We start from the raw sequence: 12,615 nt of genomic DNA on the forward strand, positions 1-12,615 counted from the left end.
TTCAAAACATTAGACATAATAAAGATAGAATATACTATCATGGGTTATTGCATTTCACACCTGCACCCTGCCCATTGCTTAACACTGTATGTTAACTATTACATTTCCCCACTGTAATTGAGCCCTTTCAAAAGGCAGCCAGACCTACTGTATGAGACCAAATGAGGATTTATGAGCACGAGATGGCCATGCTAGCTCACGCAACAGAGGGAGCGGTCGATATGTCATGTATAATTTGGTTATCCATGTTTCTCTTTAGAGCAAAGCTATCCTGATCCATTTGATTTCTATACAACAAGATTAACCTTTTGCGGCCCCCACACAGACAATGCCAAAACATGCAATGGGTTTTAGATTGCACCCGGTAAAACTAACCTCATTTAAACTACTGTAGACTTTTGTGTTTGGCATTTGGTTTTGCCTCAGACACACATCTCAAATTATTTTAGTTATATGGATGGAAGTTGATTTAGTTAAAGCTGCACTATGTAACTTTTTGGTTAGGGGTCCATCACCTGCTTGTTTCTGTGGGGATGTCATTACTTTGCCTGGAATGTTCCACAGTAAGACATTAAACAGCTCTACCTTGCATTTATTCAATTACTGGTGGTTTTATAGCTCAAAAATACCTAGAAAAGCAGGCATTCTAACTGTGAGTGGTGTTGCTTCTCCACAGATCTGAATAAAGCATTTGACAGAGTCTCTACAAGAAAAAGTTACACAATGCACCTTTAAATAATGAAGTATTTTTAGGTTAATATTGGGCATTTTCTTTCTCCTGGTTAAATTCCAAGACTCTATGGACTCTATGATTTCATTAGACTACCACCAAGGCACTTAACTCAGTGTTCTGCTAATGTCTTATTTTATTATAGCACATTTTTGTACTGGAAAACTCTACAGAAACCTCAATCGCTTGTAGAAGCAAATATAAATACGATGGAAATTATACAACAAAAATGGCCAAATGAACATAGGATACTTAAAATTATTTAATTCAATCAGAGGCCTTTATTGCTATGAAAATGCCTATGCCTTCTTATTGTGTAGCTTTTCTCTTTAACTCCATGGAGTTAGATAAGTTGAATGCCATACCGTGAAACATTCAAGCAAACAAAACCATGTAAAGCAGCCTATAAGACACATCATCGCCTCATCATGTGACGCTTCTGAGGAAGTAACCATAATATGTAAAGCATGTAATCAAAGGCTCTTTTCTTACAAAAAGAATAGCTATTTTTAAATTTCAAGCAGAGCGATAGCATCTCCATGGAGACAAGCAGGTGACAGATGTTCTACTAGAAAAGTGACACAATATACCTTTAATATATGAAACTTTGTGAAATAGAGTGGCAGTTTGAATTTCAGTGGTGAGTGAGACTGGCCGGGGGCAGTGCTTTGGGATGGGACAGTAAAACGTTGCATCTATTTCTTCTGTATCAGGCTCTGACAGACACCGGAGGTCACCATTTGTATTCTGGTCGTGGCTGCACAGAATTTATGCACAGGTATGACTTCTTTATGAACGTCTGTGTGCGGAGAAGTCCATCCCTCACCATGATTGAGGCACTTTGACAGGTAACAGCCACGGTGATGGATGAATGGTCAATGCAGGCACTAATTTTAGAAGGGCAGAGGGGAAAAAGCTATGTGAATGTTTAAATATTATTATAATGTATGCTCAAATAGTCAACATAAATAAATAAGATGAGGATGACTTTGTGTTGTAGTGACCATCCAGTTGTCAAGTTTTGGTGATTTGCTCCGTGTATGTCCGCCTGTTATAGCCCCCGGGACAGAGCCAATGACACTGTGTCCTCATCTGCTCTTCTTCTACTGTGTAAATAATTAATCATTACCATAATTATTTCAAGGTGCACCCTGTGACATATAGGTGATGTTATCTGCATATCGGGCAATTACCAAGTGTCTGCAGGAACGCGTGGACCAGGAAGTTTGAGGGTCAACAAAAATAAACCCAAGAGCTGTCAATAGTGTGTGATTAAAAAAACAGCTTATTTACGGTGTTTTTTCACTGCAAATGTCCAAATGTTGTTTCTACATCAAATCCTGCATATTTCAGCTGTGTTCTTCTCTCAAACAGAATAAGTAATAATTCAGGAAGTGCCCCACTGTGTTTTTAAACTCCATACATCTTCACTAGAATAATTTTGGATGGTTTCAACCCTGAAATTGTAAATCTCCACTGATGGGTGAATGTAAAAATGAGGCTACGTTTATACGATGACGGTCTGAACAGAAGATGCAAAAGTGGCGTTGCATCTTCACTTTTTATTCCGTATTTAGACAAGCGTTTTTGGGAGGAAATCTGTGTCCATATGGTGATGCCTGCGACGAACTGGTGCATCCAGAATTTGACAGAGGTAACTGCAGATCCTTCTCTGTTCACTAATAGTATCTCTGCAGATTCTGTACATTTGTTGGGATGCCTCCTGTAAGTTTTTTAGTGCTGCCAGAGTAGCTAGAAGGTCCAACGCATAGGGATGATATGACATGTTTGGTTCTGATACTGTATGTATGTGGGTAAACACGTACGCGATGTGAGCAGAACTGACCAGATTTTGGTGTCTTGGGCAGTGTAGATGGAAAAGCTACAGCAGAACGTATTTAACTTTTCCACTCTGGAAGGTGGTTTCAGATTTTTAATTTTTAAGCCCCAAAAACACTGTCACCGTCTAAACAAAAAGCACTTACGATAAAATATGTTGTTGTTTTTACCCGGAAACATTCTCATGTAAACGGACCCTGAAACAAAACACAACTCTGGGTATGTTTTTGAGGAGGTAACAGCATGCTTATATGGCTTAAAACTCAAGAGTCAATTATACATAATATAGGACCTTTAAAGTTTTTCAGAGTAAAAATATGCCTAATAGAAAAGTATGAAGTTTATTTTGTTTTATGTGCTTATAAGCAACATAAGAAATTTAAAAAGTACTGTTGAGATGCTGGCCCCATTTAACTAAATTGGTACCCAGCAATAGCTTTTATGTTCTCGGTAGTTTCATATTTCTTATTTGTGCTTTTCAAAAGCAATAAAATAGCTGCTAAGGCATGGTAAATATAGTAACAATATAATCATAGTCGGTAGCACAGTCTCCATTAACATCCACTAAGGGACTTCTGCAAAAGATCACATCTATTTTGAACACAGCAAAAGCTATGACACGTCTGCTGTTAATTTGCTAATTGTTAATCACAATTCAAACAGTCATGGAGCTTTGTATGAACTTCATAAACTGCTTCACTAATGAGCTGCTCCCTGTGGTATAACACATTTAAACTCCATTTGAATAAACCAAGTACGATTTGTTTAGCGATGGCGTGGCATTGTATTCATTTAGTTTGAGTTCGTACACACACACAAAAATGCCTCTTAAAAAAAGAAAAGAAAAAAAAAAATAACAAAAACTAATTTCTATCACAGCATGAAAGGTAGGGATTTAACGCATCTACACAAAATTCTCATTAGTACATAATTGGATAAAACATTGGGTGAGCTCTGGAACAAACAAAGAGGACACACTTTTACTTATTAAACAACTTCTGGGGGGTATTTGACTGTGTTTGCGTTGGTAATTAGGCCTTTGGGGTGGGAATTAAGAGTTATCACAATCATAGACTAGTGAGATGTGCCTGTAAATAAGTCTACTCCTCTGGCCTTTTTCAGAAGGACACAAGCCATGGCCAAGAGCTGTTTTATTTGTTTATTTTTGTAAAAAAGTTGAATGGGGAAGTGAACCTGATTTGGCCGAGCACCTGAGCCTGTGGGCAGAGACAAGAGTTTGCTATTTGTCAGAGTAAGAGAATGTAATGAGAAACTAGAATGAAAAGTATATTGTGTTCTTTGTGTTTCCGAAGGATGCTTTATTAAGGCTAATAAACACAAGAGCAGATTGGTTTTGTAACTGATGCCTCCTATAATATGGAACAAAATGTAGCTTTCGGTAATTGAGTCATAAGACAATTGTGACAACTGCTAATAAATGTTCCTTTTATTCGGCGTCTAGTCAAATCTTGCATTAGCTATAGATCCCAGCTGTTAAGCACCTTCTACCATTATGTTTAATCAATCTTCCTGCAATGTAAAACCCCATCTCATTTGGCTTAGGATCTTGTGTTTTGCATTTAACTATTGGCTGGTTCGCAAATGTATTGAAAGAGTAATTGTTTGGGTTTGATTACATTGAGGAAACCACCAACTCCCTAGCCATACTATTGCTTCTTCCGTCACATAATGAACAGTAAATAAATACATGTATAGGCCTGTCACCATAATGACTATATCGGCTTAGCAGTCAATATATGAATGCTAGAACAATGTTTTTGCGGGGTCAAAATGCATTGTGTGTACATTTTATTTGCACTAGAAATTTTTAGTTAATGTTTTGGTTATATGGTTTGATTTTCACCCATAAAACATTGAATTAATAACTAATGTCGGACATGCACTGTGATATTTTCGATTGTTTCACTCAATCCCAGCTCAAACTCTACGACCAAATCGCAGGGTTTAAAAGTTCACAGCTGACGATTCATGTTCTCACACTATACGAATGATCTTCAACAGAGAGAAACCCTCACGAGAGGCGGCGCTCGTTACCTCATGTATACATGAAGCACGACACACGATTAAGCCAAAACTCGGCCTGATCTCCAAAATAGTCGCATGAGTAAAAAATCGGCTCAGGGCCAAAAATCGCACAGTGTACACCCGACTTAACTCTTGTATATAGAGCACATATATTTGTATTACTATATTTATATATTATAATTTTACTTGTACATTTACTTTAATATATACTTACTATATTATTATTATCTACTACTGTGTCCAAATAATTTACCTTGCAGATCAATCAAGTGTCTAATTACAGATGCAAACTAAGTGCTAAAGTCTTTCTGCTATTTATTTATTGCAACACATGCTTTTTAACAATATTGTAGATTTAGAAGGGTTTTTGGGATATAAGCTTGCTTTAGGGTTATTGTGTCAGTTTTCTTTTATGAAAAGCTAAAGTTGTTTTAGTTAACATATAGCCTGCACTTGCTGTGATATTGTTATACCAAAAGGCTGCAATGGAAAAGTATAGACAAAAAGAGACAGAAGGTGACAAAGGATCAACACCAAACATGCTAATGTGCAATGTTGGTTCACACCTCCTAAGCAACTCCAGCAGCTGCTCGCTCAATACATGACCTTAAGGAGGTGATGATGAACGCCGAATCCAACAAGAGAGATAGAAAGAGAGAGAGGGAGGGAGTGAGATTGCCAGGAACAGGGAGAAAGGGTGAAAAAAAATGGTGCTAAAGGTTTATCGCGCACTTAAGGTCAATGTTGGTGAAAGGTTGAGGGGAATGTTGTTAAGGGAATGAATAGAAAGTGTGTGGGCTCGAAGCTACGTGACATTCAAGACACACATTTTCCCTATGAAATGTCACAGTTAAACAGGGGACAATTACTGCTAATAATGCCCCCCGTGAGTCAAAGATCCACCTGTAAAAGGAGATTTGAAGAGCCGCGAGTCTTTGGGGCTGTACACCGATTAGGCAGCACAACCACTAACAAAGGAAATCACAAATTTGAGCCTTAAAATAGCACTAGTTACAAGGTGGGACATGTTTGAATGCAAGTGAACAATTTGTCCCAAAAGTCGAGGCAATGGACTGGGCAAAGAGAAGACTGATTCATCAGCATCTCATGGAAGTTGTCATAGAAGTTAGTTTACAAAGGTGCACTGACGGGAGGAAAAATATCTAATATTTACCGCACAGTTCTTGCAACTGTGATTGTTTTGCAATTTATGATTAAAAAATATAACTCTGCTCAAAGTCCACATTTGAAACAACTCCAGGAGCATTAAAATATGATAAAAGACTGAAATATGAAATATGAATGATAAACTAATTCAAGAATCCCATGCATTTCAAAACACGTTTACACAGGGACCCTGTGTACCATGGAATGTTGTTAAGAAAATGAATAAACACATTCATCTCATAAAAGAAGAGATGCTTTAGACCAGATTTAGCTCAAGTTAGTTTCCATCTGTATTTCTGTATTCCCTGGGCAGGTTAAACAATTAAAACTACAGGCACAGCAAAGATTGTATTGATACCCCTATATTTTATTTATAAAAAAGAGGAATTCTGTGAAAAATAATTATAGTCTTTGGGATTTGACAATTGTGCCAACTCAAATTGCGCTTCTGATTTGAGTGCTCATATTGCTCTCATTGACAGGTGTTTGTATACGTTTCTATAGTGATCATAACTTTTGCTACAACCACAAATAAATAAGCAGTTGATCATGTTGGTGCTTCACAAACTGTGAAATCCAAGCTGCTGTTTTAGGATGCAACAATAAAATACCTGCACCTGTCAGAGTTAATAAAGTTTGTCCTCATGTGGCCTCCGTAGAGATCGATAGCAGCAGTGCAGACAATGACTGATAAACAGGGAATAAGGGACTCACGACAACAGGGAAGAGTTGAGAAAAGATAAAAAGTGTTGGATGAAACCGAGGAGACCAGTGGAATTGAAAGTGGTTGAATGTAGCCAAACAAAACAAGAGAAGCCATCACTGTCAATCTGATAATCCCTTTCTTATTAGAACATCAGTCAGATTACTCACAACTTCTCACTAATTAGACCAATCAGCACACAGCAGATCTGCCCCACCAGATTACACATGTAAACACATAAGAGGCTTTAGTATGCGAGTAGATAAAATGTACTGAAGGCACTGTGAAGCAAATTAGAATCACAAAAGGTCTTTATTGACTTATTGCATTTTTCAGTTTAATTTTCAGATTCTTAGAAGATGAAATATGTATTTGACTGTGACTAGTTTCTGACTCTCTATTATTCTCATGCATGAATTTTTAGGTGGGTGGACCATCAATGCTCAGTAAATCAAAATCCACATGTTACACTGTTATTGCATCATCAAATATATACCTGGAGTTGTGTTTTCTTTCATTCACACATGTTTGAGTAACTCTTTATTATTAGTAGATACTGGCATTTCCAGGCCTGAAATAATTCAACTTATTCTAGTGAAGGTATACAGAGTTTGAAAACACAGTGGAGCACTTCTTGAATTACAACATTACAGTGTTTTCTGTTTAAAAGAAGAACTCGGCCTAAATATGCAGAGTTTGTGTGCTAAACATGTGTGATTGAAACAAAACACAACTCTAGGTAGGATTTAGATGAGGAAACAACATTATAACATTGATCTGAAAACTGTGTAATATGGAGCCTTTAAGATGTCATCCTCAAAGCTACGATTGTTGCTGACATCCAACGCGTTCTTGATCATGTGTGAGTGGTTTTGGGGCATGTTGATGCAGCAATCAAGACTTGGCCAACCTTTAGGAAAGCCTGTGTAATAACGGGCTTGGAGAGCAGTGGCATTTTGTCTGAGTAGAAATCAATGGGTTGCAATTAGATGGTCGATGCACAGTAGCACAATGTAACAGGTCTGATGTACTTACCCTGGAGGTAACTGTAAAGGACATGTTTAAGCAAAAAAGGCTCTCTCTGTTTTTAAGGTGTAAGGTTGATAATTGTTGTTTCATCAGCAGTAGAGTCAGCAGTGGTTATATTTCTGTTCTGTAGTGGATAAATAACCACACATAACACATTTGGACTGATTTTGTCTTATTTAATTTTTGCATAAAGAAAATAAATGCTATAGTATCACACTTGTTATTGGAACTGAAAAAGCTGGATCTGTGAAATCCTAGAAACATCTTTGAAGTGTCATACAATTAGGCAGTGGTTGGTCAGTAAAATTGAGGTGCATCCAAGGACAGCACAATGACAGTAGTTATGCTCATCCCTTTGACTTTCTGGTGCAGGGTGGTGTCACCTGCTTGTCTCCATGGAGGTGTTATTGCTATTCCTGGAATGCTCCACAATATGGCATTAGACACATCTATCACAAGCAGGTGACACCACTAGGCCAAGTTACAGGTCAGATCTGTGAGGAGCTGAGCCCACTCAGTAAGAATGCATGTTTTTCAAGATAATAAAAAACACGTGGTAGAAGGATGTCTTTTCAATTCCTTGACTGTTAAATTTTCTAATTTTTTCTTTCTACTATGCAAATTATTCACAGCTAAACTCAGAAATCATAGTTGGATTAGTTAAGCAACTGACTCATGTTAGACCTTTTCGTCTTACTGTTTTTTTCATAGGGTTCATTCATTTCCTTCCCTGGGATCTGTTCCATTAATGACGCATGTTCACAGCCCGTGCCATAGCGGGTTAGGCCCCCTGTTGTGTGTGTGTAGTGTGCACATAATGCCTCCTATTAGCCTTGACGACATGCTTCCCTCTTCCCTTTTACTACAAAGGTCAAACATGCAAGGGATGGATCTTGTTAAGGCTCATGTAAGACACATAGTTGCGTTTGTTTTCTAACCACACACTCTTGTTTGTCCCCTTTCTCTCGCTGTACATTTCCTCAGTTCATCGTTCCATTTGTCTCCATTACCTCTTGTATCCTCTCCTACCATTTTTTACTGTCCACTCCTCCTGTCCTCGCCTGCTCTCTTCGCGTCTGACCTCCCCCGATCATGATTGCCCTTCGTGTTTGCCATGGATCATTTTGGCTCCTGTTGAAGTCAAGGCGATTTGTGATTGAGATTGGAGACCCCTAAAACTTTCTTTATCATAGAACTTTGGTCAGACATTATAACAAATAAGAAAAAAATCATTCTCTCTATTTTAACCTTTGAGGTGAAATCATTCATTTTGAGCAAGTATAGGATAGTTCACGTTCAAGGTGAAGCATACAGACTAAAGTGTTCTTTATCCAGTTTGAGAATCAAACCTGCAACCCAAGGCAGCGTGGTTATCAACATATCCGGAGTTGTGTTTTGTTGAATTCACACAAGTTTGAACAATTCTTTATTATTAGTTTGCCTATATATCTCCAAAGTTCAAAATTCTTTGTTCCACCTTGTGATGTCATGAAGTGGGCATTTTCAAGTTAATTTGTCCCTTTTATCTTTTGTTCAGTATAGACTGGCAATTCTACATCTGAAATTATCCTAATTTCACTTCCTGTATTACCACATGCTATCACAAGGTGGAACAAAGTGTTTTCTCTTTTCTCATAGATGAAACGTGTGAATGAAACAGAACACAACTCCAGGTATACTTTTCATGAGAAAACAACATTATAAAGTAGATCAGAAAATAGTATAATATGAGCCTTTTAATATCTATGTTAGTGCTGATCAGTTGGTTTCACAGCTTTAGCAGGCACTTTCATACACTTGGTTTCAGGAAACCCAAGCTCCAGTTATGTAGGAACTAAAGAATTCTAACAATATAAAGGAATTTTCAACAACTTATGGATCTTAGAAGTCACATGACCATTTTATAAACGTGATGATGATTGGATTGGTTTTAGAGCTTGTCTTCAATCCAACAACTGCCTTCCTGCAACACTTCGTTTCTATATTGGTCCATTAGGTTTGCTGAAACTACAAGTTCTTTAGCCTCTTTCTAAGCAGCTTTACACTGGCTGCCTGGCTCTGGCCCAGTGAACGATAGAATTGAATGGTACTAAGACTGTGGATTTATCCTTTTGTCACTATTCTAGTCAGGAGATCCAGGTCCAACTCTTAAACGGGCTTTTGTTTGGAAGCTGACTTGTATTTGTTTCTGTGCACTGGCCTATGTCTGCATCTGTGTGTGATGTGTGCTCCAGAGTGCTCTTCAACCTGTCCTCCTTCTCACTGTGCTCATGACCAGCTCAAACTGCTCTTCACATTCTCCTGGAAGTGTAGCCACCCCTTGCTCCACAACAGGCTCTCACACTTTCACCCAAAGAAACCAGAACTGTTCTGGCCTTTGTTGGCATTTAGTTCATGTCTATAACTTCATGCTAGAATTCCTCAAAGTGTCTGGACCTCTAGTTTGAAATTTGCCTGTGTTGAAATTTCTAATGTCGGAGGTTGTCAAAAGACATGAGTTGTAAAACTATGTATGAAATCATGTGTACTCATTTGGAAGTATAAATTTTAACTTACTGAAATAATTGTGTCCACTGTGACTATGACTGATTTTTGCATCTACCAACCACCATTTTATACATGCATACTTTTACAAACAAAGAAATTCATTTAAGGGCAGATCATTGAGAAGACATCGTGCCTTGGACTTCTGATGGTGAAACTAGTAAGTGAACTCAATGTAATTTATCTTAGTTCAGGGTGCTCATAACTCAGTCATGCACTTTCTTTGTGAATTGTTGTATAACCATTCACTTATGACACTGTATTTTTACAGAATATAATTTCTAGGAGCTTCTATTCAACATCATACATAGACATTTGAACAAACTTGAGGTAAACAAAGTACACTTGTTTTGATTAATTTTCAGTCTTTGGTTTATAATAGTTTGTGTAAAGTCTGTATTTGGACTTCATTTGAACAAGTGTACAGCCCTGACAATTTTTTCTCTAACACAAATCAGTGTTTCTCAACTGGGGTACAGGATTCTTGTAATGATTTTAGATTTAAAATAAAGTTGGATTTGAATGGCATTTGTATGTAAAATGTTCTTTATAGTAATTTTTTTTGTTTTACTGGTATTTGTCTATATTGTCCAGAATCCAAATACCATAACGATTTATCAAAGTAGGATTGCTTTTTATAGCTGACTAGTTACAATTTGTTGATTAATCATTTCCGCCCTAACCTTAGCTAATATTTTTTGCATCCCCCACCCCCTCTCCCACTTCTCATATATTTTCAGATAATGAAAATTTGGCACCTACAAGACAAAGTTGGTGCTATAGCAGATGATTGATATAAAATGATTAGTTGTGACATTGTCTGGCTGACCTCCCTGTGGGATCGGTGTAATGACAAAGATGTAAGGAATCACAGGGTCATGGCGGGAGACGCTCGAGCTAATGCAGCAAAGCCCCCCAAATGGAGAAAGAGCAGCAGACAGATAGATCAGGAAGGGCCCAATCGGGGCGATGTGAGGGGGGCTCAGGAGGCGCGTCGTGGTCAGCCTGTTTCTGGGGAATTGTGACTCCAGAAATGACAGAAACATCCATCAACATGTTCATGTGTGTGGTAGTGCGTTTGTGCGCATAAGCGTGTGTGTGTGTGTGTGAGTATGTGTGTGTTAGACATTGTTCTCAGAGGATTTCATAAAAAGAGGTCGAGAATCCTCAAGTTAAGGTTGAACAGTATCTTCATCTGACAAAGCAAGCCTTAGAAGAGCTTTGATATGGTTTAAATACAAATGTTGTTTCTTTTGATTTAACTCTCACAGATCAGATGAAAAAAAGAACATGACAGTGTTATCAAAGAGTGAAGATTGGAAATTGTGATACCTTTCTTTTTTCCCAATGGAGGAGAAAGTTAATTTGAGGTCAGTTGCTTGACAGATATTTTATAAGAATAAATGGAAAAGGAATATTTCTCTCATTTGTGTTTTTGCAGACCCACAGCCCCATATATTTGCTCAGAAATGTATATTTAGGTGCTACAATATAAAAGTAGAGAAAGTTCTCAAATATGGAATAAAAACAAAGCAAAGCAAACAAAGCATAAACAGTTCCCTTTATAAGTTTTCTCTTTGGGGTCTGCCACCTATACTTGTGTCTATAGAGATGCTATAGCTTTATTGGTACAGCATTACTGTAGCCTTCATGCATATACATGTATTTTCAAGGTTAAAAATACCTTCAGAATACTTTCTTACTCTAATTGCAACCACCTATTCACAGATCTGAAGGTCACCTGCTTGGAAGTTATATAGTGCACCTTTAACTCTTTCTGCAGACCAGTTATCAACAGTGAACTTCCTTAAATTCAAACATAGGATATTTAATAATAGTGCCATATACATTCACTTACAGTTAACTGCATCTTTAAACTTGTGGAGCTCCAGTCTCCATTACTCCCAGACTCCAAACCTCCTCAAACATTAAATTTGCTGCACATCTTAAACAGCACTTTAACAAATGGCTCCATTAAAAACTTCCCAGACGGGGGCTGTTTCTTGCCTGAATATTGCACCGCGTTTCATAATGTGGAGCGATATCGAGCTCATTCTCAGCCCTTGTTCTCCTAATTGGCCCCTGATGACCATTTATTCACATGTTACAAAGTTTGACCTGGATTCAGCAATTTTGGGGAGACTGGTCTGGCCAATAGATATAAAACTGAAGATGATGCCTTAGGTGTTGGGGTAGACCTTTGTGCTGAAAAGTGTGGTTGGAGAAAGTTCCATAATGTCTTTTCAGTGTAAAAAGCTTTTTAATGCAATTTAGCACTGGGACTCCAGGGAATGGCTACAATGCGAAAGAACTAGGCCTGTCACAATATTTACTACAGCAAATATATACAGCTGGAACAATATATTTTTAGCTCAGCATTTATTGTGTGTACATTCTTTGTAAAAGTGGGGAGATTTGGGGTATTTTTTTGTTGTAATACAATAATATTCAAGCTTGGGTTGAATAACTAACTTATATGGTTACTTATATGTTCATTCTGCTATTTATTTGTTGCAGCAGTGGCATAAAGTAGTTTCAATATTATCATTTATCACAG

The sequence above is a fragment of the Boleophthalmus pectinirostris genome, unplaced genomic scaffold (genome assembly GCF_026225935.1).
Source record: "Boleophthalmus pectinirostris isolate CB_2022bp ecotype Guang Dong unplaced genomic scaffold, ASM2622593v1 HiC_scaffold_4, whole genome shotgun sequence".
Lineage (NCBI taxonomy): Eukaryota > Metazoa > Chordata > Actinopteri > Gobiiformes > Gobiidae > Boleophthalmus > Boleophthalmus pectinirostris.